At 44.6% G+C, this 27,679-nt stretch overlaps 2 long non-coding RNA genes across 3 annotated transcripts; both read left to right on the plus strand.

Moving 5' to 3' along the window:
• On the plus strand, positions 1-27,679 carry LOC144382136 (uncharacterized). The gene is made up of 2 exons (XR_013448564.1): positions 1-173; positions 27,564-27,679. It is a non-coding gene; the product is annotated as an uncharacterized LOC144382136 (long non-coding RNA).
• LOC118555844 (uncharacterized) lies at positions 7,653-9,505 on the plus strand. Of its 2 annotated transcripts, none has more exons than XR_004927183.2 (2): positions 7,653-7,953; positions 9,181-9,505. It is a non-coding gene; the product is annotated as an uncharacterized LOC118555844 (long non-coding RNA). The 2 variants fall into 2 exon arrangements; XR_004927182.2 differs by lacking the exon at positions 7,653-7,953 and adding an exon at positions 8,552-8,938.

Here is a 27,679-nt window from a genome sequence, read left to right on the forward strand (position 1 = left end):
TTAACTGGAGAGACATGAAAGGGGAAGGGGTCCAGTTCTGAATCTCAGGGAGGTGGGACAGGGCAGGCAGAGATCTTCTGAGGAAACTGGTCACTGTTAATAGAGGGCGAAGTCCTCATTTTCTGGCTTGGTCTCCATTCATCTTCTCCTCTGAGGACTTCCACTGATGCAAGGTATGATGGTCTCCAGGTGGAGGGTGCTCAGCTTCACCCCGGCTCTTGCCATTGCTGAGGAACCCCTCAACAAATGGCAGTTCCCTTGGGCCCTGCCCGTGGCCCATAGCACATTGCTCTCATCAGGTGCTGCCTCCTTTCTTCTGGCTGGAACCCCCCCGGGCAGACTCTTGGCCCTTGACCACTCTTCTAAATGCATTCATGAGAGCAAAGGGAAATTTCAAGTTCTCTTCCTCGCCCTCCAAAGGCTTCGGGAGACTGAGGTGGGAGTGTCTTCTTGCATCTCTTCTATGGCCTACCATGGAAAACTTCCTGCCTCTAGAAGTTTCAGATGACAAGCAGGCACATTTCATTGTTCACTCTGCCCTGTGGTAGAAATTGCCACAGGGACACCAACATTCATTCTGATCATCTTCCTACTGGACATTTCCCAACCTTTGCAGTTAAGTGTGGCTGTGAGACCGAGTTCTTGCCAACGATGTGTATCACTTGCTAGTGTAGCCCAGACAAACCTCCAAGCAATCTGTTGCATGCTCCTTCCACTCTTCTGCAGTTGCAATGGTGATGAAGATGACAGGTATTGAAGATGACAGGTATTGGAAGATGGCAGAACAATTGCCAGGCTGAATCCCTAAATAATTACATGGAGAAGACTGACTACTGCCCCATTCCCTCAAATCTGATACATGAGAAAGATACAAACTTCTACTGTGTTTGAGCCACTATACTTTGGGTTATTGTTTATAGTAGTGTAGCCTTCCCTAACTAATATATTCTTGCTACCTGGGGACACAAGCTCTCCCCAAAGCTGTCCTACTGTGATCCAGTCTGGGAAGCTCCAGGTCAGTCTAGAGCGAGCATCCATCCATAAAGGGTGATACCAGTCTCCTCTTAACTAGAACCTGCTGTCTATGAGTGATTCCCACAGCCCCTTACTTGACTTGAAGGATGGTGGGGGCATCTCCCTCCCTTCTTTCATGGGGGCATTCAAGAAAAAGCTCTTTGATAGGAGCACTGAATTCCCCACAGAGCCAGTGACCCTGATGATTCCATTTTTCTCCTATCTGCAGGGCAGGGAATGCTAGTCCTGGGGCTGATTGGGGTTGGGTGGCTTTTCCAACTCTTGATAAGTCCCAGGGTGGTGCAATGCTTCAGGTGTCAGAAGTTTTCCATGGAATGTAGGGTATTAGTGGCCTGTGGTTTCCAGCTGTGCACCCTAGTGCCAATTCCATGGCTGTGGAAAAAGTCTCACTCAACGGGACACCTGGGTGGCTCAGTCGGTTAAGCGTCTGCCTTTGGCTCAGGTCATGATCCCAGGGTCCTGGGATCGAGGCCCGTATCAGGCTCCTTGCTCAGCGGGGAGCCTGCTTCTCCCTCTGCCTGCCTCTCTCACTCTCTCATTCTCTCTGACAAATAAATAAATAAAATATTAAAAAAAAAGTCTCACTCCACATTCTGATCATAACAAAATGTCATTGGGCAGGGAAAGCAAGGAATAAGAGGGCAACCAGTTGGGAATTGAGGCTCAGCCCCTGCAGACATGAGTGAGGGGGTGGGTAAGAACTTTCTGGGGCCTGTGCTCTCTGAAAAGGCTCGGTCTGGAAGCTGTGGTTCAGGGTGAAGGACCAGGGTGCTCACTGATGCCTCATGGGGGGCTCCCCCATCCTGTGGGCACCTGACTATGCTTTTCACGTCACCTCTCTTTAAAGAAAACACACACATATTCTAAGTCTGATGCTTTCAGTTTAATAATGTTTTTTTTTTAATGTAATTAATTATTTATTTTTTATTTTTTTATTTTTTAGGTTTTATGCTACTGTCTTAAAGCCTGTTGCTTCTGGGCATCGTTTCTTAGCTTCTCATTACAGTTTTGGCCCCAGGTTGGGTTTATCCTTAATATTATGGATGACATCATATAGGATAGCTATAGAAAAATGAGAAAAGGAGGTGGAAAGACAGAGGGAGAGAGAGTTGAGGATGGAGAGGGAAGAGTGGGGGGAAGAGAATATGAATGCTTCCCAGGCACCAGTCCCACCCTGTCCATCCCCCTCAACTCCATCTTCTACTTTCCAACTTCACCCAGTCCCTAGAGGGCCTTGCACAGAAGTTGGAGGGATGGAGGTTAGACTTCCCAGAGGCTGAAGGACCTGCCCCTTTCCCATCTAGGCAGGGTCTGCAATGGGAAGGCTTAGACCCCTGGGCCATCTGGTATCAGGCAATGATGGTTTGAATGTGGGTGAGAAATTGGAGACATTTGAGGGAACAGCAGGAGGGAAGTGAGGGTGGGACATGATGAAAACTTGTGAACAACTCCTCCGCCCCATGTCCTCTTCCTCCTGCTATTCAAGACAAACTTTCCTATCTTTCGGGTTCACCCGCTCCACTTCCAGACAGGGATGCCCTTTTCCTCCCCTAGGCTATGTCTTGCTCCAGCACACGATTGGTTTTCTCTTTCAGAAAGTCTCTCCTGTCCCTGGCTCCTAGAGGTCGGTATCCCAGCCCCCCTTCCCCGGGATCCCTCTTCTACTTGTCTTCTTTCCTGCACTCACACCCTGGCATTAACCCTCCCACCCAGGGCTGGGGCGGGGAGGAGAGAGGAAGGACTCATGGTTCACCGATCCCGGGACAGAGGCAGCCTCTGGGTCATTGGCAAGGGAGGGCAGAGTGGCCTTGTCAAGTTGGGGTCAGTGGGTAAGCCAGATCCAACAGGGGCTGCCTGAAGCTCCCAGACCTCTAATCACAGGAGGGTGGGTGTGGACAGATGGGAGAGAAACGTCTGCCACACTGGGTCCACCAGAAAGGCTTTGTAATATCTAAACCAAAGCCCTCTCTCTGTTATCCTCCCCACGGACCTAGGCGACTCCTAACAGCCCTATGAGAACGGAAGCATTTTCTGACTTTCTTCCATACCTTGTTAGATGCCCGAGTTTCGGGCATGATCTGGTTGTAGTGATGGGACAGGACGGGTTCTGATTATTGCATGACGTGAGGCCCCCAGCCCTCCATTCCTTCATTCTTTCCACAACAGGAATGAGGCACATACCAAGCACCAGATATTGTGTTAGAAGTTGAGGATATAGCTTCAAGGAAGCTAGTCTTTGCTTGGGGAAGCTGACAGTCTGTGGGGGATTTGGAGGAATTAACATAATTACGTGAACAATGATTCCATTACAGGGTGATGGTGGTAGGAAGGACGCATACAGGAGGCAGTGAGATGGATAGTAGGGACCGAGACTGTTCTGGGGCTTCAGTAAGGTCAGTAAGGCTGCTCTGAGGAAATCAGTCCATTGCTGTGGAGAGGTGAAGGGGCAAGCATTTGAAGATCCGATAGGAGGGGGTTGATGGCTGGGGGGTGGGTGGGTGGTAAAAGAATGGGGTGGGGGATGGGCAGGCAGCTGTGTAAAAGTCCGGGCATGTGGGAAATGTCGGCTCATTGGGGGAGAAAAGGAATGCCCTAGTGGCTGGAGCAGATGGGGCAAACCAGAGACCAGGCTGTGGAGCCAGGTGGGCACCAGAGGATGCCTGGCTTCCTTTGCTCAGTGGGCACGGGCCCTTGTGTGGAGAACCTGGTGGGAGGCAGGAGAGGGCTACAGAGACACTCGGGAGAACTGCCTCTGTGGAGGAGGGGAAGGGAGGAATGAGGGCAGGGCCCGTCTTATGGGGGCTGTAAGGATGGGTGCAGGGGAAGGGCCATATTCAAGGGCACAGACCAGGGCCCTAGCCAGAGCTGCCAGGAAGAGAAGCCGTGAACCTCAGGCTTCCATGTGCCGGAGTAGGTACACCACAGAATCCTCAGAAGTCCTGGCATGAGTGGGAGGAGACATCACACCCTGGAAGAGAAAGCATGTCCCTCCCAGTCCACAGGGTTGGGGGTGGAGTTCTCTTCCACCGTTTCGTAGCTGACTGATTTGGGGCACGTCTCGTGGTCTCTGACTCTGTCTCAGCAGTGTGCAGAATCATCCAGGGCACTTGTGAAGTTCGATGGGAAAAGCTCAGGGTAGACAGACAGGGAGAGGCTCCTCCCTGAGCTCTGGATGTGCCCACCTCACCTCCTCAGGAACCCGTTCCCTACAGCACCCCCGCTCTCTCCTGCTTAGTTCACTGTGATCCTCTCTTGGCTTTCTCTTTTCAACATACAGACATCTTAAAAATAAACAAACAAAATGTGAATGTTATTCCTTTCTAGCTTCTTTCCAACCCTTTTACAAGCCAGCTTTTGAAAAAACTACCTCGCTATCCTGGTTTTACTTGATGTTCCTCATGCCCTGAATTGTTCCCACCACCATCCCTGGGACAGAAACAGTCCTTGCCAAGGTGCTCAAATACAGTCTCCACTTCGCAGCCTGTGGGCCTGTGATGCTGCTAACTCCTTACCCTTTTCAATGCTGGGATGCTCTCTCGCTCTTCCTCCCCTCCCCTCCCACCCTCTCTTTTTGGGCCACCCTTCACCCCTGCCCCCTTGACTCACCTCTCCTTGTCCCTTCACTGTTCTCCAGTGTTCTATTCTTATCCCTTGCCTCCTTTCCTTACATCCACTCTGTGTGACTCATTCTTGGAGCCACACTTACTACTCCCACCTCTTCATTCCGGCCTTGACCCATTGCCTGAACGTGAACACCCACCCAGGAGGTAGTGAAACCTATCAAACAGAGCTCTGGGCCGGATGCTTTTACAGGTTCCTTGTGCTTGCCCCTCTCTCTGCATCAGTCGGCCCGTCCCCGGGGTTGTCTGCTCAGGGCAAGCTCTCCTGAGCCAGACTTTGAACTGTGTGGTGTGGGGGCCATGTTTAATTTGTCTATGCACCACCCCCAACCTGAATCAAGATGCCTAACACAGTAAGAAGGCAGTATTTTTTTTTTTTTAATGGAGTGAGAATAAATGTGTGGAGCTACATGCTTTCAGAATTTGGGCTGAAGGCATGTGGAGCTGGTAGACTATGCTTAGATTAATCTTTTGGAAACTGGGAATTTCACTTACCTACCCAGCCACTTGATGTACACTTTGCTGGAGTATCGATGGGGTTTATTAAGTGAACCTAGCCTGATGGCTCCCTCTGTCTTGCAAGGTGGGCTTGTGCCCGTAGTGTAAAAATCTGGTGATTTAGGCCATAGAAGCTTCCTTGAGTTTGGAAAGAGAGCTGGCATGTTCTCAAAGGTGTGGAGAGTCTCTTTGGGGCTCCATGGTGAAGAGAGCTGGCACTGGGCCCCGAATTCCTAAGTGGTCCATGGTGGGACTTCCCAGGAAGGGTGCTGGGGACAGGTTAAGAAATGGGGAATATTTTGCTTGAGAGAGAATGTTGCTACTATGTTTAACTGATGGCTCCCAGCAGGGTCTTCAGAAGGAAGGGTCAGCTAGTTCCTGTCATTCAGGGTGGGAATAAAGTTGGGAGTCAGGGGGTAAATCAAATCTCATATCAAAGGTTGCAGGGAGGCCGTTGTGGGGAGGAGCAGGCAGAATTCAGAGGAAGGTAGGGTGGGGGTTTCCAGTCCTTCTGCAGGTACTGAGCACTGGCATCAAAGAGGGAAGTGTGGCAGGGTTTCTACCCCGTGGAGCTCACCGTCCAGGCTTGGTAATAAAGTTAAACTGAAGAATCTGATATTAATATGGCCTATAGTGAGGAGAACCAAGAAGAGGAAAAAACATGAAGGTCTAAAGTAGTGTAGGGCTGCTGGGGGGAGAAGAGTAGAAGTGTTAGATGAAATGCTCAGAGGCATTATGGGCAGGAGAACGAGGGATAGACGGTGCTACATTCCCGGAGATCTGAAACTAACTGCAGAAGAGGGTCAGAGATGGGAGTGGCTCAGGTTGAAGGAGAGCACGGGTGTGTGTGTGTGTGTGTGTGTTGGGGGGGTATGTGGTGTGTGTGGTGTGTGTGATGTGTGTATGTGGCGTGTGTATGTAGTTGTGTTTGTGTGGTGTGTGTGCATTGTGTGTGGTGTATGGTGTGTGTATGTGGTGTGTGTGCATGTGTGCTGTGTGTGATGTGTGTGGTATATGTGTATATGTGGTGTATGATGGGTGCGTGTGTGTGTGTGCGCATGTGTGGTGTATATGTGTGTGTGTGGCCGTGTGGTGTGTGTTTGAGTGGAAGGTATGTGTAAGCAGAGGAGGATGCTTTCTTCCTAATTCAGAAGTCGTCTTGACAGATCATTACACAGCCAACAGGAACAGTTAGTTCTTGGCTATTTGCACAAATCTTTTCCAGGAGGGAATTAGCCCTCGAGATGCTGGAATCAGCACTGCCCACAGCAGCCTCTGCACCACCGCCCTGCCCCCTTGACTCCCTCCACTTTCTGGGCTTCCGGAATTACAGGGGCTGGTACTCCCAGGAGTGGTGATGAGGGGTCAGAGGTCTGCATCGTAAAGACTTTTTTTCCATTAGTTTAAAACAAGATGTTTTTCATGAATTTAAAACAGCTTTGTAATGACCCATGACCAAGCCGAGGCTGTTACCCAAATTAGAGAGGGAGGGGATGTGGGGAGGGAGAAGACGATAGGGATGATGCCCTGAAGACTGCAAGTCCTCTTTTCCTGGATGTGGTTAAAGAAAAGTACACCCCAGGCCTGTGGGTTATTTGAGCGGGCGATTGTTCTTAGATGCCTGGTTAAACATCCTGGTGATTGTTGGGGTGCTGATCTGACCCTCCTTCTGTCCTCTGGGTTCCTTCCCATTCTTCTCTACCTGGGTGCTGAGCCTGATCCTCAGCAGTAGGCTGGGGGATGTGGAACACAGAGGGAGAGGTGACCCTTCCTTTAGGAGGATGGGAATGATGTTCCCTGAATCTAAGACATGGATAGAAGGTGCCTTTACCAGGTCATCTCACACTGACCACTCTGAGTGACTTCCCCAGTCTTTCTGGCAAGCACCTGTGGCCACTGCAGTCACAACCTTTTTCCCTGAGCTGGTAGAAACCGACCGGCCACCTTGGTCAAGTGCACCAGGTATGACTAGGAGGTAAACTGGCTGAATTTTACCGAAGCTTGCCAACAAAATGTTCTCAGAGTCAGTGTCCCAGGCTTTGGATATCTCAAAGTAACACATCATGTACTTCTGAAAGGTGAGCTAATATTTGGAAATGATCAACTACCACTTGGAACCAAAGGTGAGAAAGAAGGTGGAGAGAGGTTTGGGCTGAAATTCAATTTGGTTGCTTCATCCCAAGGCTCCCTTGTTGTCTGGCTTCCAGACTAATTCTGAAAGTCATTTCGAAAGGGGAGACCATTTTGGAACAATGGAAGTCCATTGGCATGAGTATGGCTTTCCAAAGTGATGAGTTTGAAGAATGTAGAGAAGTTCTGGTTTATTTGAGACAAATAGATTCTCCCCTCTATTACCATCCAGTTAGCACTTGGCCTTTGCCAAGTCTTTGGAGCACTTAGCACTCAATCCCTCAATCCCTTTATCCTGCCAGGATGGAGAGTTGAGGACTATCAGACCCCAGAGAGTTGCAGGGGAGGGACTAATCTGGGGAGACTTCGTGGACCCAGAGGCCCCAGGAAAGGAGCTGGAATGTGGGCCTTCAGGGCTGGGGACTGTAAGTCTTACTTAGTGTAAGGCTCAGATGCAGAATTGGGGAAAATGAATGAGTGGAAGTGATGTTGGGCACCAGCAGAACAAGGAAATACCAGAGGAGAGGCAGAGGGGGACAGCTGGTAGAAAGCTGAGGTAAACTGTGACGGTGGGGCTTAAAACAGGAGGAGAGGGAGGTCGTTGTGGTTGCCCGCTGTTCTGTGCCTTTGGATAATCGGAGGTGGTTCTGAAGTACGGCCAGAACCTGAGGTAGGTCTGCATCCTCCTCCACTTCCGGTCCTGGCAACGCACTTCCTAACCCTCCGAGGTGCTGGGGGTCGAGCCAGGCGGCGTGGAGAGCCAGTCTCCTCGTGGAGGTGACTTGGACAAATAGGATTTTTATGTTCTTGTTAATTCATGTGGGAGCCTGGGGCCTCGTGGGGCTGGAGGTTGAGGAAAGGAGCTGCCCGTGAGGTTTGCAGGAGTCTTGTTCTCTGCTGAGATTCTAGGAACTCCAGAGGCCACTGCCCTGAAATGCCCCCAATTGGCCACAAGTCCTGGCTCCCTCCAGTGCCCTGGCTCTCTCCTGGGTAGAATTCCAACCTCTTCCCCACTTCCTGTTCTGAGTTAATGACAAGGAAGGGGCCCGCCCGCTGGGCAAGTGGGATCATTTAACCTCCTTAAAGACTTAGAAACACTTGGCCCAGGAGGGTGTCAGGGAGAAGTCATTGCATCCACAGCCATCTGAACGGCAGAGAGAAGGGAGGCCGATGGGCCAGGCTGAGGGTTTAAAGGAGAGGACAAGAGAGGCATTCCTTCCCCTGCCTTATGTTCTGAGTGTCAGATTTCTGATGTATCACTCATTCCCTGTGTCATGCCTTGGCAGTCCACCTGTCTCAGTGTAGTCGCAGGGAGGATGGCTCTGGCTTTATGTCCTTTCTCTGATACTTGTTTTTAAGACCTGATCCATAGACTTGATCCCCCTTCCCACTGGGAGAAATCCAGCTTCCTTGTCAGTATCTGTGTGGATTCCCAGGAGCTTCTGCTCTTCTGAGCCTTTTCCCTCTGGCTTTCTTCCCGCTCAGCTGTCACTATCATTAGGTGTCTTGATTCCTGGAGCTGTTCTCTGTGACTTGAATACCCCCAAATATGGGACACAGCCCCTTTCTCTGAATTTTTCTGAGCAACACCAACATAGGTTTTTTGTCTTTGCTGAAAATTTGGGGTTTAATTCCAGCACAAGAACGCTTTAATAGTGAGTATGAATCATCCGTGTCCCAAATTTCATTGGCCCTGACTGCCACAGGGAACGTCACACCATCTCTCGCTCCCTAGACCTTCACACTCTCCAGGCCATTATCTTTCCCCTGCGCCCTTACTCATTCACCCATTTTTCATCTCCTCACTCCGTCAGTGTTTATGGACACCTACCATGTGCACTGTGCTGGTGACACATTAGTTTAAATAGTTGAGTTCTCTTTGTCTCCTACCACGCAGGGAACCGTACCTTTCTCCACGGAGAATGCAGAACCCACCCCTGGCATGTTGCCGTTTTTACACCACATACCTCAGCTGGAGAGAAAACTTCGTATCCTGAGATACATCACAACAAACCACAACTCCGTGAAGCACTATTCCTCTATTCTGACCCTTTATCCTGTGAGTTGTTAAGTGTGTTTCTACCAATGAAATAAGGAACAGACCAACCGTCACTTGGTTGCTTTCCTTTACTTTCTGTGTGTTTTATCCAGAGAGCCCAGTTCTTCCAAAGGAATTCCTTGTAAGCACTGCAAATAAAGATACTTTGTTTTAAATGTTCAAATTTGCCTCTGAGTTTTCTAGTTTTCTTTTGACATCCTTTCTTTGGGTGTTAACCAGAGCTCACTGAAATGTTCTCTTCTGCACAAAAAATGTATAGCTGGATATTTTGCAGGGCATGAGGTCTATAGCCACGTACTTTTGTTATAAATTATTCTATAATAAGAACGATGTAGGGGGTGTCAGGGTGGCACAGTCGGTTAAGCATCGGACTCTTGATTTGGGCTCGGGTCATGCACTTGCGGTTGTGAGATCGAGCCCCGTGTCGGGCCACCCTGGTGGGCATGGAGCCTGCTTGGGATTCTCTTCTTCCCTCTGCCAGCAGGTTTGGGAAGTAGGAGGTGGCCTGGACAGCCTGTGGGCCCTGCCAGTGCGCGCTCCCTGGTAGGGTCAGGATTCTGTTAGCTGGCCTGTTTGAATCCTGGGTTTTTGTTTTTTAATTCCTCATTTATTTTTCTTAAATAAGATCATGCTGAAAGGTCTGGACTACTTCTGCTGGGCTAAATGAATTAAACAAAAAGTATTTTTCTATGCATGAGCCAGGGGGGATTTCATGGGCCAGAATGTGGTGAGACGGCGGTGACACTCTCTAGAACAATTCATGAGAACAGCTTCTGGCCTGGCTATCCCCCCTCTCTCTTCCAGCATAAAGCTCGTACTTAATGTTTCTGAATTTAGAGTTAAGAAAAGAGGACAATTTTTATATCCAGGGATAATTTAAAGGCTGAGTCTTCTAAGAGGGTCAGGGTTGTGGGGAATGGTGAGAAAACTAGCCCTCTTCGAGTAGAGCATCTGGCTGAGATCTAGGAGTGGTAGAAAGGGACGCACTGGGTAGGATGGTTTCTGTCAGAACTGTGGACATATTCTGGGTCTGGATGAATCTTCTCTTGGGCCCCAACCTTGTTTCCATATCTATTAAGCAGAGTCACCTGGTACTAGCGCCTGTCCCTTTGTCTTAGGATGTTTTTTACTTCTGCCACACTGATGCTTACAAACGATGAGTTTCTGGCCCCTGGTTGTATCGCGTCCATGGGCAGCATCCTGCCACATGTCTAGTTCACCTTTGGTCTGTGAACGTTGTTCCCTGGGAAATCTTCCTGCGGAGTGGCTGGGAGAGGCTGGATTCTTCTCACGGCTCTGCCGGGGGTACCCTGGGTGTCCTTGGAAAGCCCCCGGACCCTTGGCTTCTGCCCCCTGCTGCATAAAACAAGAGGTTACCCTTAGATCCCTACCAGGCCCACATCAGTGCCCACCATCCCAGTGAGGGGGCTGGCCCCTCCCCAGGTCTCCCAGTGCTCTCTGGCTGATGTCAGACTGCCTGCCACGGGGCTGGAGCCTTGTCTAAATGGAAAGTTCCCTTTCCAGGGAGGACTCTGAGTCCATGCACTGGACTGACAGTGTTCACACCTTTTGCCCCCCAACCTCTCTTCCCCCAGCCCCAGGACACTTTTGCCTGAGAGAAACACTGGGCTAAGGGCAGTTTTCTATCAGGTTTGTGTGTTTTCTGCTTCTCCCGGGTCCCACAGTCCATTCTGAAGATGTGGAGGCTGCCCTCTGAGAGAATGGGGAGCGGGGAGTTTTGGGGGAGGCAGTCTCAGGAGGAGGAGAGGCCCTGACAGCCATAGCAAATCCTGGACAGCAGGGGGCGCTGTGGGAGCGGCCTGATGGTCCCCATGGCAATCCTTTCCCTCCAGAAGTCATCTCAGGCCACCCCTGCCTAAATCAGACTCTCCCTCACCCACCCAGTCCAGCCCCCTGCCTGTTTCGTTTTTGTAATTCCACAGCGCACTTACATGGAAGGTACTTGGTGTGTGTTTGTCCAATGAATGAATAATGGAAAGAAACAGAAATCTCTCCCAGGTTCCTACCTTCTATGGGCAAAGGAGAGATGCCCTGACCCCAGCTGGTCAGCTGTGCTTCACTTGCCTTGTCAGGGGACTGAAGTCTCACTCTAAGGCCTGCTGCTTCCAGGTTGCCAGAGACCATGGAAGTGGGTGGTGTGGAGTCCTGAGCAGTGGTCTTGAATCACAGCTCTGATTATGTGCAGGTTCTGTTCTTTATCCGACCAAATCCCAGGGAGCTCCATCCAACTCCAAGGATATCCCTGAGAGGGAGACTCACAGGTGGGGGTGTTGGCAAGCCTCAGACCAGGACCATGCACTGGAAGGAAGGTGCGAATGCCCTCCTGTGGCCTCTGATGGGAGGATAACCAAGAAACTGAGGTTCTGGAAGACCTGGGGACCTGGGCCAGCATATCATTCTCCTCTCCAGGTGGTTCTGGGGCTCCGTGTCAGGGTGAGGCCTGATGTGAAGAAGAAGGGGGTTATGGCCTGAGCTCTGTAGCCTGGTTCATGGGGGAAAGAAGCCAGACTGCTGAAAAAAGGATATATATTCCCGAGTAAGGAATGTGTGTAGGTCAGGTGTTAGGGCCACTGAGTTCCCTGCCCTCGTATCTATCGTCGCTGTCACCTCACAGAATGCTCGAACTCTCATTTGTACTATGACAATAACCTCTTGGTTGGTCTCCTTGCTTCCATTCTTTCTGCCCATGGTTTTGCCAGAATGAGCTTTTGAAAAAGCATATTAAGTCATGTCAGCTTTTACTTTCAAAATCTTTCAAAATCTTTGTCAACCTATTACCTGCAAGATGAATCTTAAACTCCGTAGCCATAACCCCGCTCTCCTTCAGATTGTCATCAGGCTTTCTGATGGCAATGCTTTGTGCAAGAGAAAAATGGGGACACCTGGCTTGCTCAGTCCGTGGAGCATGCGACTCTTGGTCTCAGGGTCGTGGGTTTGAGCTCCACATTGGGTGTAGAGATTACCTAAATAAAATAAAATAAAATCTTTTTTAAAAAAGAAAAAAAATGGGAGTAACATATTTAAGATTCCAAGGAAAGAAAATGTGAACCAAAAATTTTATATCACTGTTACCAATGTGCCCGTCCTGAGAAATCTGCTAGAGAGTGAGCTTCAGACAATCAGGATGACTAGAGGGATCTTACCAGAAGGAATGGTGGCAAGCATTAAAAATACAGTTACAGGGATGCCTGGGTGGCTCAGTCGGTTAAGCGTCTGCCTTTGGCTCAGGTCATGATCTCAGGGTCCTGGGATCGAGTCCCACACTGGGCTCCCTGCTCAGCGAGGAGCCTGCTTCTCCCTCTGCCTGCCACTCCCCCTGCTTGTGCTTTCTCTCTCTCTCCCTAATAAATAAATAAAATCTTAAAAAAAAATACAGTTACATGTAGAACTAAAAGTAAATGAGCGTCTAAAAGGCAAGCACAGCATGAGCTGGTTATATATTCAGTTGATTGAGGTATGGGGGTATGAGAATAAGCAGAGAGTGCAGGTAATTTAAAAACATATTCTGAGTATTGGAGGTAGTGGTATTAATATTGTTATTTTCAGACTATTATCGTATAATGTCAGATAATGTAAATGATGGGCCTGTTTGATTATCCTGTGTTTTTAAGAATTAGGAATCATTTTTTTTCCCTCAGGACAACAACTTGCTGGGATTTTTATTGGGATAACATTGAATCTATAGATCAATTTGGAGATAATAGACAGCTTTACAATATTGAGTCTCTCTAGTCATGAACATGATCTATCCCTTCATTTATTAATAATTTTGAATTAGTAATAAAATATTAACAATGTTTTGTAGCTGCTGTGTAAAAAATTTTCCTTAACCTTATTCCTACAATTTGGGCTTTTTGATGGTATTTTAAAAGCTACTTCTAGATCTCATTTTCTAATTGTTCCCTCCTTGTGTATATAGAAATGCAGTTGATTTTTCTAAATTGAACCTATATCCAATGACCTTGCTCAAATTACCTAATGATCTGATGGCAAGTTCTTTGGGATTTTCTACATCTACAATCATGTTGTGATCATGTGTGGGGGTGATGACAGTTTCATTTCTTCCTTTCCAATTCATACATTTTTTTCTTGCCTTTTTGCAGTGGCTAGGGCCTCTAGTGCAATATGGACAGACATGGTGAAATCAGGTATTCTTGATCTCAGGTGGAAAACTTTCATTAATTCACCATCAGTATCATCTTTAATGTAGGTCTTTTAAAAAAGATACTCTAGATTCACAAAGCGCTTTTCTATTCCTAGTTTGCTAAAGTTTTTATCATGAATGGGTATGAAATTTAATCAAATGCTTTTCTGCATCTATTAAGATAGTCATATTACCTTATTTATTCTGTTAATGTGTTAATTCTGTTAATAGGTAATAATTTATTCTGTTAATATAATCAATTATATTCACTAATTGATTTTTTAATTCTTCCAGCTTTACTGGGGCATAATTGACAAAGAGAAATTGTAAATATTTAAGGTGTATAATATGATGTTTTGATATACATATGCCTTGTGAACTGATCACCACAATCATGTTGATTATCATTACCTAATATAGTTACAATTTTTTTTAATAAAGATTTTATTTATTTATTTGACAGAGAGAGAGATAGCAAGAGCAGGAACACAAGCAGGGGGAGTGGGAGAGGGAGAAGCAGGCTTCCCACCAAGCAGGGAGCCCGATGTGGGGCTCGATCCCAGGACCCTGGGATCATGACCTGAGCCGAAGGCAGACGCTTAACGACTGAGCCACCCAGGCGCCCCTACAATTTTTTTTTAATGGTGAGGACATTTAAGATTTTTCCTCCTAGCGAATTTCAAGTATACCATCCAGTATTGGTAACTACAGTCACTATACTGCAATTAGATCTCTGGAACTTATTCAACTTGCATAATAGAAACTTTATACATTTTGACCAGCATCTCCTGGCAACCCCCATTCTACTCTGGGCTTCTATGAATTTGGCTATTTTAGATTTCATATACAAGTGAGATCATGGGTCATTTGTATTTCTGTGTCTGGCTTATTGGTCACGTTTGGAAGATGATGGGAAATTAATCCATTATCTTTAACTGGTAAATAAAGGGAAATAATTGAGCACTTATTCCGTCTGTATGGACCTGTAGCAACTGGGTAACCATATGGTAGACGAAGGAAGTGTCTCTTAATAAATGCATTCCAACTAATAAATGAAAAAATGTTAGAATATCACCACTTTGCAACTCTCAGTTAATTAATGGATTTAGACACTGGACATCAGTAACTTTTTTTTTTTTTTTTTTTAAGATTTTATTTACTTATTTGACAGAGAGAGAGATAGCGAGAGCAGGAACACAAGCAGGGGGAGTGGGAGAGGGAGAAGCAGGCTTCCCGCCGAGCAGGGAGCCCGATGTGGGACTCGATCCCAGGACCCTGGGATCATGACCTGAGCGGAAGGCAGACGCTTAACGACTGAGCCACCCAGGCGCCCGACATCAGTAACTTTTAACATCATGTATTAAAAAGAGAATGAGATATTATTACCTGCCTCTTGGTGAAAGGATACAGCACTGCCTAGACAGTCTTATCAAAAGGATCAAACATCAGTCTGACCCAGGCTCTGGATTCAGCTGTCCGTTTGCTGAAAATACAGAATCAACAAAAATCTGGGCTGTCAGAAATCATGCAGGTCAACTGTCTATCTACAGGTCAAAGGTTATCTTCAATAGATACACTGAAAGGAAAAGAAAGGGATGAAGGGGGAAACCTTTGGATTAAAAGGGACTTAAAAAAAAACATTATAAAATGTAAAAAAAAGGAATTTTAAACTATGGTGTACAGGGATGCACAGTTGGGCAATAAAACCATAAACAAACACAAGGAAAATGTTATAAACATTAAGATGGTGGTTACTTTTGGGGGGAGGAAGACAGGTGTGATAGGGACGGAACACTTGGACAGGCTTCTATGGTGGTTGGCAACATTCTATGATATGGGTGGCGGGCCATATGGGTTTTTGCCTTAAATAATTCAGTAAACTACGCATTTTTGGGGGTGGTTTTCTGTATCTGTATTTTGTTTTACAATACAAAGTTGTAAATAAGCCTAGTCCTTTTCTAGAAAGTTCTCCTTTCCATACTGCAGTCCCCATGCACCCTTTGATAGCTCCATTCTGAGCACTAGTGGCCCTTCTGACAGATCAGTGCTCTTTCCCCCACCAGAACTTGGCACGGCTGCTCCTTTTGCTTAGAATACACCTCCCGGATCACTGAACTAATAAATTGCGAAGTTGGCACTGCACCCTGGTTGGCTGATTCTTAGTCCTGGCTCTTTCCACTATTATACACTGCTCTCCTTTCATAATCCAAGTTGATTCAGAAATCTGCCATGTTCTAGCTATTACCACTTCTTAGGTGATAAGCCTTCTGGGCTTGCCCAGTGAGGGGGACTAAGGGTCTTTCATTAATGCTTAATTCTTGGAGGCCCCCATCTTCTTTTTGGGCCCCTGGCTTTGGAACTTAAGACTGTGTTCCTTCTACTGATTTCCTTACGAGATTATGGTTTTGGGCACTGCCCTCCTTCTTCTTGGCAACCTGGGAAATTCTAATCTTCTTAGTTTTAACTTCAGGCAAGGATACACCATATGCAATTTGGCTTCCTTTTCAGTGTTTTAACCGCTCACATTGCAGGTGAGAAGGCTGATGAATCCAAGAGAAGGGGAGTATTTGGCTTTAAGTTCTTGCATTAGAGAGGCAGCCAATGTAGTGAAAGATGAAGAACCAGCACCAGGCTCAGGTGCAAGGTCATGTTTCTTTCTGTTGACCTCATGCCCTGACCTCTGTTCCCCAGATTCAGCACCAGGCCAGAATTTCTGTGTTACAGGGATTTTCTGCTCACAGCCACATGTTGGGCTGGAACCAGCATGCCCAGCATCCCACCCTGGGCCTTTTGTAGTCAATTCGCTTTTGGAGACCTCTGGTACCCTTTTCTGTCAATAGACCCCACCCACTGAGATAACTTCAGTCAATGAGGGGGAGTGTGTTACTATTTAATCTCAGGAGGGTAAAGGTCAGTGTCTTGATCCCTCTCTTCTTGGCAGTTTTGTTGGACTCTGCATATTTATCTATTTTCACCCCAGGGATCTGCTCTAGCTAGTGGAGATCTTAAATAAACTCGCTTTGCCTAGCCCACATAGAAAAGGTCTGATGATACTGTTTCCCTGGGAGAGTGGGTACCTACCCACCTTGCAACTATACAATTAAAATAACAATTTACTGGTTCCTAACATAATAATGAAAATCTGCTTAGAGATGACCCTCTTCCCTTTAGACATATAAGAGGCTGGTGAAATCTTTTTTTCTTTTTTAAAGAGAGAGTGTGTGCATGCACCAGGGGGGAGGGGTAAAGGGAGAGGGAGAGAGAGAATCTTAAGCAGACTCCACGCCCAATGTGGAGCCCAGCTCAGGGTTCGATCTCACGATTCTGAGATCATGACCTGAGCCTAAATCAACAGTTAGGATGCTTAACTGACTGAGCCACCCAGGTGCCCCGAGGCTGGTGAAATCTTTTTTTTTCTTTTAATGTGTTTATTTTTATTTAAATTCAATTAACATATAACGTATTATTGGTTTCAGAGGTAGAGGTCAGTGACTCATCAGTCTTATATAATACCCAGTGCTCATTACATTGCATGCCCTCCTTAATGTCCATCACCCAGTTACCCTATCCCCCCACTCCTTCCTCTCCAGCAACCCTCAGTTTGTTTTCTATGCTTAAGAGTCTCTTACTGTTTGTCTCCCTTTCTGATTTCGTCTTGTTTTATTTTTTCCTCTCTTCCCCTATGATCCTCTGTGTTGTTTCTTAAATTCCACATTATCAGCAAAGATCATATGGTAATTGTCTTTCTCTGATTGACTTATTTCGCTTAGCATAATGCCCTCTACTTCCATCCATGTCATTGCAAATGGCAAGGTTTCATTTTTTTTTTTTGATGGCCGAGTAGTATTTCATTGTATGTAGATACCACATCTTCTTTATTCATTCATCTATTGACGGGACATTTGGGTTCTTTCCATAGTTTGGCTATTGTGGACATTGCTGCTATAAACATTGGGGTGCAGGTGCCCCTTTGGATCACTACATTTGTATCTTTGGGGTAAATACCCAGTAGTGCAATTGCTGGATCATATGGTAGCTCTATTTTCAACTTTTTGAGGAGCCTCCATACTGTTTTCCAGAGTGGCTGCACCAGATTGTATTCCCACTGGCTGGTGAAGTCTTAAGTTTTATGTTATTAAGCATCCAAGTACATAAGTAATAATCAATTCCAATATTTGTATTAAATAAGACACTTATAACTTGATTGGCTTAAACTATTTAGGGTTACAACATTGATTTTATATAATTTAAAATAAAAAGAGGGATATTTTATATTTTGTTTTCTATGTATCCTTATTAATCATGTGTAATTATTATTGGAGTTGGTGAAAGCCTGCAAATAGTTAGAGGCTCTATGTTACCACCCTGTGGACCATTAGGGATCTAGGTCACCCAAGTAGGGAATCTTCGTTTTACATGAAAAGACCTAGAATATACTCCATCTTAGGTCCTCATAAAAGGATGCCCCACTGGGCCTGAATGGATGCATGTCTTGCTCTGCATGCTTGTTCACATCTCTCATGGGGCTGTGCTGGGCTTTCATATTAGATACACAAACCTCTGTGTGTGTGTGTGTGTGTGTGTGTAGTATATATTTGGCATGAACATCTATGTTTGTGTTGCAAGCCATTCATAGGAAAAATAATAACTGATATCTTGAAAGTAATTCTGAATTTCGAAGTCAACATGCTGTCACAAACATTGCATTATTTAAAGAGGCTCCGAGAACAAAACAGACATCTCTAGACGCTATGCCCATGTGTACCTTACCTGCCTGTGCAACTTGCACGTGAGTCTGTGCGTAGCACACTTAGCAGAGCCCCTCACATTCCTGGGAGAGACTGATGAGGGCGAAAGTACCACCTAGAACCCTCAATCCACAGCAAGAGCTCAAGGAGCATGCTTGCTAACTCACCCGTATCCCATTTTCTCATTCTCCTCATTCTCTTCTGGGTCAACTTTCTCTTCTGTGTGCTTCCCCCAGCCTCCCTTTCCTTAGAGCCTTTACTTTAGAAAACTTCATAGAAATTGTAAGTTCTTGGGGCGCCTGGGTGGTTCAGTTGTTAGGCGTCTGCCTTCAGCTCAGGTCATGATCCCAGGGTCCTGGGATCGAGCCCCGCATCGGGCTCCCTTCTCCTCGGGAAGGCTGCTTCTCCCTCTCCCACTCCCCCTGCTTGTGTTCCCTCTCTCGCTGTGTCTCTCTCTGTCAAATAAATGAATAAAATCTAAAAAAAAAAAAAAAGAAATTGTAAATTCTTTTTCTGCCTCTTCGAGATCTCTTAAAATCTCTAAAAGAGCTTCTTGTAGGTTTTACAACCTGAGGAGTATCTTTCTCAGGGCCTGGGAGCCATCTCTTTGAAATGTAGTCCACAGGGACTGTAGGCCTGCTCTCCCAGGCCCCAGGGAAGGTAGGCGTCATAACGTGCCTGGCTCCAAGCAGCAAAACCACCTCCTCAAGATATGAGAAGTGTATTTTTCCTCTGGATAAAGGCAATTAGCCCAGGCACATGGCCACCCCAATTACCAGGTGAGTTTAGGATGAACTGTGCATGACAAATGGTGCTGTCGAGTCCTCTTGCTTGGGGACTAGGTATCATTAGCTGGAGAACATGTATGTAATGTGATGCACGTACTTGGCTATTGAAGAGGGTGAGATTTTTTTCTATTTTCTGAATCTCTTTAGTGAATTGCCTGTGATGTGCGTCACATTCTGGCTGAATGCTTATTCAATAAGAAAACTGTTTCTTTGTCTTCCACTTTTGTGGTAAGATATTCTGGGTCAGCTGGAGATTTTGTTTTGATAGTATTCCCCAGCTCCTCCTTCTGCAGATTTCTCTTCAGCCTCCTCCTTTGCCCGCTCCTGAAACCACATTATGTTACCAAGAAATACCCAATAAACCTTAAAGGACATTTATCCTCTTCCTCATCTCTCCATAAATGTTCATTTATCTGGATTTTGCTCTAACAGTCCTTTGGAAAAAAGTCCTTTAAGGCTGACGGGATATTTCTTTTACGAATTTAATTTTGCTGAGTAGTTTTCTTTTTACAAATAAAAGTATTCACTATTTTTCATTATATTTAATTTTTAAAAGATTTGTAAAATTTTATTTAAAATATTTGAAAATATGGATAAACAAAATGAAGAGAACCAATCCATCTTTAAGAATGTTTATTGAACATGGGGCACCTGGGTGGCTCAGTGGGTTAAGCGGCACACTCTTGATTTCGGCTCAGGTCATGATCTCAGGGTCTTGGGATCAAGCTCCCTGTGGGGCTCCCCGCTCAGAGGGCAGTCTGCTTCAGGATTCTCTTTCCCTCTGCCCGCCCTCCCGCTTTCTCTCTCAAATTAATAAATAAATCTTAAAAAGAAGATTTATTGAACGCTGGAGGGAGCGCAGACTGGAGGGTGGATTGGAGTAATGAATTTGGTTTCTAAAATGTTGTATTGAGCTGGCTGGGTGTTATCCAAGATATTACATAGGCAGTTCAATATATAAGTAGGGAAACCAGGAGAGAATTTGGGGCTGGCTATCCAGTGGTGGCAAAAATAAGAGCGTGAGTGTGTACCAGATACTGTGCCAGGAAGGAGAGCAGGGGGGCCAGGGCCCTAATCCTGTTAACATCTATGTGTTTTTAAAACTTAGGAAATGAAAGCAAGCGCTGTTATGCAATTTGTCCAGGTTAATAAGCAGCATAGATGGCATTTGCCTCCAGGTCACCTGTCTCCCGAGGGCATGCTCTAATCTCTATACTGTATTTCCTCTCTCAGTCTTTCAATTCAATCTCTTATTCCTAATTTGGACATGGGGCGGTTTGGGTTTATTTGTTTTAAGAGATGTTCATATTTTAATGTATTTTCTTCTAGCTCATGCCCAACTATGAAGGGATTAATTCATAATCTTAATATTTGATTTGTTCTCTCCTATTTGGATCCTGTGGTTGGACTTTTTTCTCCTATGGGTTTTCCAAAAGCAAAAATAACAATCTCGATCCCATGTCATTCGAGCAGGAGAGTAGTTCATAGTCTTGACTGAAGGGTCCTTGAATCCTCCAGAATTCTCTGTGTGTCTGGTGAGGGCAATATCCCTCTCCCCTCCTCCTGTTTCCAGAGTGACTGGCTGAAGGGCTTGCCCTAGAGTGAGCCTACAGAGGAGTGGACGCAGACTTGCACTAGCTCTAGGCCCTTAGGTGGTCACAGATGAAAAAAGCAAGCAGGACCTTCCTTAAGAGGAGACGCCAGCTTGTCTGTTGGCTCAACTTCTATAAAACCACAGACCTTAATGGGAAACCCTTCGGTCAGCGTCCTCATCCTATATGCCCCTTTAGGCCTGCCAGGAGAGAGATCTATCATGGAAACTGACATATAGAAAGTTGTAGAAACCTTTGCCAGATATTTATAGCATTACTAAATGCCAGGAGAGGGAGGCCTAAAGGTACCTCGATTAAAACAAAGAATTAACAAATATTTGAAGGAAGCGAACAGTTTGAAAAAGAAGAACTAAGACAAATGTACAGAATAACCGATTCACAATGAAAAAAACCTTATTTTCATTTCATACACAACAACAATTATTTAGAAAACATCGACTGGATATGAAATCACAGAACTAGGGTAAATTTCCATGAAGAGCCATTAAACAAGAAAGATTTAAGATTTTATTTTATTTATTTAAAAGATTTTAAAAATTTATTTGAGAGAGAGATAGAGTGAGAGTGCACCCACGAGCAGGGCGGAGGGGCAGAGGGAGAAGGAGAAGCAGGCTACCAGCTGAGCAGGGAGCCCCATGTGGGGCTCGATCCCAGGATCCCAGGATCATGAGCTGAAAGTCAGACACTTAACTGACTGAGCCATCCAGGCACCCCAAGAAAGACTTAAGATTTTAAAGATGATGTAAAAAGAAAGCAATTACTAGGAGGGCTGAGTAACTGAAAATACTTGGCTAAAGATTTGGAAATTAAGTTTTTTTTTTAAAATGTAAAACAAAAAGGCAATAGAAATGATGGGTTGAAAGTTAAGAGATATAGATATGTCCAGAAGAACAAATATTCATTTAAGAGAAACTAAAGAGAAGAAAACAGAAGGGAGACAAAAAAAGCCAAGGAAATAATAGAAGGAAATTTCCCTGAGGGCAACTTACACTAAAGACTTTAGATCCACATAGGGGAAGAGAGGAAAAAATAAAACAAGACGAAGCCAGAGAGGAGGACAAACCATAAGAGACTCTTAAACATAGGAAACAAACTGAGGGTTACTGGAGGGGAGGCGGGTGGAGGGATGGGGTAACTGGGTGATGGGCATTAAGGAGGGCACATGATATAATGAGCACTGGGTATTATATGAGACTGATGAATCACAGGCCTGAACCTCTGAAACCAATAATACATAATTCAATTAATTGAATTTAAATAAAAAATTTAAAAATAAAACTAAGTATGAAGAGACAAAAAAACCCCCAAAAACCCCTCAAAAAACCCTTTAGATCCAAAGTGCCCCCTACGGATAGGTAGGAATACTGAAAGACACCCCCATCTAAATTTCTGATTTTTATGGGTAAGGAAAAGACTTATTAATTTACAGAGAAATAAGCCACTCACAAAGGAAAGCAAATCAGATTAGCAGTGTCTTTTCTGCAACACAGAAAGCTGAAGGACAATGGAGCAGAGTCTGCAAAGGTTTAAAGCTGCATATCTCTAGTCAGTTAAACATTGAGGCCAAATTAAAGAGCTATCAAAGCATATCACTAAGACTCCCTTTTTGGAATAATTGGTCCACAAACAATACAATTTCAAGAAAGGAGAACATGATATAGAAGAAAGAGTGATAAGCAGAGAAGCCCATAGAATTTATAACTAAATGTAAAAAGTTCTTGTTATTATCATTGTGTTTAATACAATTATAAAGAAGTGATTCCTAAAATAGAAATATAGTCTCCATTATATTGACAATTGTTTACTATCTTATATGTTATATATTATATTGACATGAAAATTAACAATATCTGAAATAAAATATGTTATTTCCTTAAAATTTTGGAAGACTGAATGGAACAGAGGGGTAAATCATACATACTACAGATCTAATTTTGGGGGGAGAAACTCATGGATATTAATTGTTGGTACTGATACAAAAATAGATTTAAATAGGTTTGCTAGATATTTATGTATATTTACTAATAGAATGAGTCCAGTATGTAGATAGCAACAATGTGTTACTTGCTTACTTAGTATCCATCCTTGCTTTCTTCCTTAGTAATAGAATGCTGATTTCATTTAGGGAGGTAACGTGTCTATTTAAAGGACAACGTTTCCCAGCCGCTCCTGCGGTAAGTGGTGGCTGCATTACTAAATGTAAATGGAAGTGTTGTGTGAAATGTCCGGAAAGGCTTCTTAAAAGGAGCTGACCCAGCTGACCTGGGCCCTTTGTGGCCTTCACCCTTCTTTCTTCCTCCTGCTTGGAAATTGGACACAATGGCTAAAGACCTCACAGACGCCTATGGTCTTAAGAAATGAGAGTTGTGTTCTAAGGATGGGAGACCCGAAAGAGAAGAGCTGGCTGGATTTCTGAGGCCAGGGGAGCCTCTCTACCAGTCCTGGATTGACTTTCCTCTAGACTTTTTTTTTTTTGCTTGGGAAAAAAAACCCACACGCCTTTAAGCTGTTTATTTTGGAGTTTCTATTCCATGTGGCCAAACTGAATCTTAACTGATTTACAGATCTTCCAAACTGATAGAGAAATAGGAACAACATCAAAGACTTGATCAATCCAGCAAAGGTTAAGAAAGAAAAAGAAAAAGAAATAATGAACAACAAGAAAACAAAATAAATAAATGGCAGGTTAGAAAGTATACTGAAATCATAGATTTCTTTTATAAAAAACACACCAAAAAAAATGATGCACAACAGTTGAAAATAAAGGGTGGTTAAAGACATGTGAGGTGAATGGGGTGGCAATATTCATATCTGGCAGAATAGAATTCAAGGCCCAGATAGTTAAAGGAAGTGTAAAGTGCTATTTCAAATAGCATTGCTAGAAAAAAGGTAAAATGTGCCAGGAAGATATAATAGTTACAAGCTTTTATGCACAGACCTTGCATGGGAACAGAGCAAAAACTATTATAAAAATGAGGTGTATCTGACAAAACCAAAGTCTCTGTATGAGACATCACTCTGCGAGTCTCGGGAAGTGACGATTCATGTGAACCAGATATAATTCTGTGTATAGACAATTTGAACAACACAATGGACAAGCTTGCTTTGAATGTTATACTCAGTGAAGAGAGAGTAAACATTCTTTTTAACACTCACAGGGCTTTGCAAAATCAATTAAACACTAGGTACCAGAGAAAATCTGAATCAATTCTTCAAGAAGAAATTATAAAGGCCACGCCTTTTTATAACCTTTATAATCTCTTAACACAGGATAATACAAGTTAGAAATTAAAGATGAGAGAATTAATGATAATTAAAAAAAAAAAAAACCAAACTAACCACTGGGGAAAAACAATAGTCTTCGTAATAATTGTTGGGTCGAAAAGAAAACTGAACCTTGAATTCGGATTGTTTGGAAATGGGTATTATGTGAACACGATACATCTTCACCTGGGTTGTAGCCAGTGAAGTTCTTAGAGGACCCCTGGTGTTTAGTGCTTTTATGAGAAAAAATACCTAGCAAAAATAAATTCAGTGGCTGGTTTAGTGGCTAGAAAATTGCCAGCCGAAGACCCTGGAAATAAGGAAAGGAGGGGATTAATCGATATAAAACCAGAAATTATTTAACTAAATTTAAAACGAAGCAATCCCAACAGAAAGAAGCATGGCTCTCCCCAGACATCTTCCTTTCCCTCTGAAGTGTGGCTCGCTCATACTCCCACAGCTGAGCCCTCAGGTTGGGCACAAACATGTCGATCACCTTGGACTCCGCTGTAGTGGCCCGACATACCACTAGCAGCCCCTCCTGCAAGGAGTCCTGGGTCCTCTGCCTACCCCTCCTCATTGCTGCATCTACTAAGCTCCCTGACAGCCCCCTTCCTTCAAGGAAGACTGAGTCCTGGATAGTGGTCTTCCCTTTTATTTCAATATTCTGGACAACTGCAAGGATTCGTGAGCTTGACCCACTCAGCAGTCTGTGTTCCCTGTTCCTTGTCCTCATCTTGACTTTCATCCCAACTCCCATGGCCAGTGCCTGGACCTGGTCATTTACTCAGAGCTACTCTACTTCTTAAAAACACTGACCACAATCTCTGATCTTCCAAAGCTCTCATTCTGATACTTCCTTTATACCTATTTTTCAAATTTCACTTCCTTGACCTCTATATTCTCTTTTTATATGTTTGCTGATTCCGGTCTTCACTTGCTTCCCTTTCCAGGTTAAGTTACACGGTCCACCACTTAGACAACTCTTTTACCAATATATGCTACTCCCTGGCGCCATTCTTATGAACTCTGGCAAAACTTCCACCCTTGATGACTCGAGTTATCTGCCTTCTCCGGTCTTATTCCAAGTTTATTGAGCACATCTAGTTAAGAAAATACACAAAATTATAAAGATGATACCTTCACACTTCTGGTTTACAACCTCAGGCCATTGACTCTCCAAGCAAACCCAGAATGCTTGCCTAGTTAGCACTGCCTCCCATTCTCCACAGAAGCCAAGGCTGACCTTCTTCTAGCTCCGTAAACCTCCCATCCCAGCACATCCTGCCTCACCCACAGCAGCTAAGCTCATCTGCTTCACAGAGAAAATAGAAGCGCTTGGACATAAATTCCCTTTGTTTCCTGGCAACATTTACAATCTTACATGTACTTACATGCACTTTTTCCCTCTTCCATAATTATGATGTTCAGAGTTGGCCTCTCTTTTGTCTAAGACTTAACCCTTCGTCTAGGCTCTAAATTCCATCTTCTGTCCTCTCAGAACTCTTGCTCTGTGGATTATCTCCACTCCCTCCTGCACTTTAATTTCTCCTGGCATTTTTAAAAACAATTAAACAGGGCTTACAAGGTCCTTTGAGATCCGGCCTCTTCCTGCCGCTCCCCAGCATTCTCCTGTTCCATTTCTCACCCTTTAGTCTATGTCCTGGCCATGCAGGTTTTCTGTCAGTACCTTCAGTGGGCCTTGTTCTCACTTATCCTGGGATTTTGCACATGCTGATCCTTATTTCTGGAATGACACCTTCCCCTTCAACTCCCGTCCTTATATTTGAGTAATGCCTTTTACATCTTTCATCTTATGTTCCCTTTTCTAGTGGACTTCACCCACACTCCTCAGTAGCCCTATCATAGCACTTATCATTTTGAAATATACTAAGAGATTTATTTTTCTGGCCTTCCTCATTCTTGTTTTCTCCAAAAAGACCAAGGCTGTCCTATTCAATGTTGAACTCCTGGCATCTGGAACATGTCTGACAAACAAAAACCATTCAATATTTTTTGTTGGATTGGGTCAACCCAATGACTGAATCTTTGGCCTTAAAGCATAATGCAGAACTTTAGGAAGCTTAATTGGGTCATATGGCAAGTATATTTTGTGTGGTTGAGAATCCTAAATGGTGCTATTCATCAAGCCAAAATTGAAATCTTGGGATTTTCCAGTTGGGAGAGATGAAGTCCAAAATCATCAGTGTCCAAAGAAATGAGCCAGAGAGAGGTTTTCACTGTACATGGTCATATTTATCTTGTTCTGTTCCTGACCCCAACTAGAAGACATGGCCAATGAGGGTCTGCCATCTGATCTGGCCTCCTCCTCCAAGCATTTTCTCTCCTTGAAAAGGAGTTACGAGAAATCTTGACTTTCCCCTAGAGACGAATACAGTGATATATTTCAGCGCAGAAGCTTAATCAATGAAACTGAAAAATAATATTTGAGTTCTATTAATGCAATTCTGCTTGGGCGTCTTACACAGTTTAGGTATTCTTGACAAATATCCCTTTCTGAATAGTTTTTTTTTTTTAAGTCAAAGGATTTGATTATTACTTTGGGATTTTGTATTTTCTGTGGTGGAAACAAAGAGTATAAAATGCTTAGAGTGGGTATTGAGTAGGGTGGCCATATGCCCTGCTTTGCCTGGTGCAGTCTTAGTCTAGACCTATTTTTTCCCAGAGTCTGGTCTGTGTTAGCACGTGACCTGGAATTTTTATATGCTAGCAAAAATTAATATTATTATTAATGGCTACATTAAAATAAACTGAGGTAGTTTGGTAGACCTTCACTTTGCATTTCAGTGATGTTCTCACTGGGTAGTGTGAGAAACCCACACTCTCACTTTAACACATGGTTAAATCTGAAAGACAGCTCATGATAACCTTTCTTCTTCTTATCTTTTATAGATGCGATTTGACTAACACTTCCCTTTGAAAGACAGCATGCAGGACACTCTCTGATACAAAATAGTGTGCCTACTTGGAACAGTTAGGGACAGTGATTTCCTTTAGGTCTTGGATGGTGGTGGGAGAAATATTTGACATGGTCCCCCCTGCCGGCCACTTGGGGTGTCAGCCATTTGGGGTCTCACCCTGTGAAGTGGCCTGGGAAGTGCAACAAAAATCAGGGCATAGGCTGACAGGCAGCAGGAAAGTTGGGCAGTTATGGGAGATATTTGTGGGACCAGAGGTCTGTAATAGGCAGACAGTAAATAGCCAGACTTCCCTTGTGACAGTGGTTTTGGTCAGTTGTTTTATGGTACAAATCTCATTTACTTATTTTACTGTTTGGTACGGTTTTAAGAATTTTGAACACTTTTGGCAGCAATGAACTAAAACAAAAAAAAACAAACAAAAATTAAGTAGCAGATACTCATTTCCTAGAGAAATTGTTGATGAACATGACACTTGTACAAAATGTTTGACATTTACTATCCATTACAGAAACCATAGTGCTATGGTTTGAATGTTGTAGCCCCCTAAAATTCTTAAGTTGAAATCCTCACGCCCAGTGTGATGGTATTAGGAGGTGGGGCCTCTGGGAGGAGCTGAAGTGACGAGGGTGAAGCCCCCATGAATGGGATAAGCGCCCTTGTAAAGAGACTTACAAAGAGATCTCCTGTGCCCCTTCTACCAGGTGAGGAGACAACGAGGAGTTAGCTGTGACCCAGGAAGAAGACCTCACAGAGTTCAACTTGATCTTGGACTTCCCAGCTTGCAAAACTGTGTGAAATAAATTTCTGTTGTTTCTAA

Source organism: Halichoerus grypus, chromosome 6, assembly GCF_964656455.1.
Source record: "Halichoerus grypus chromosome 6, mHalGry1.hap1.1, whole genome shotgun sequence".
NCBI lineage: Eukaryota > Metazoa > Chordata > Mammalia > Carnivora > Phocidae > Halichoerus > Halichoerus grypus.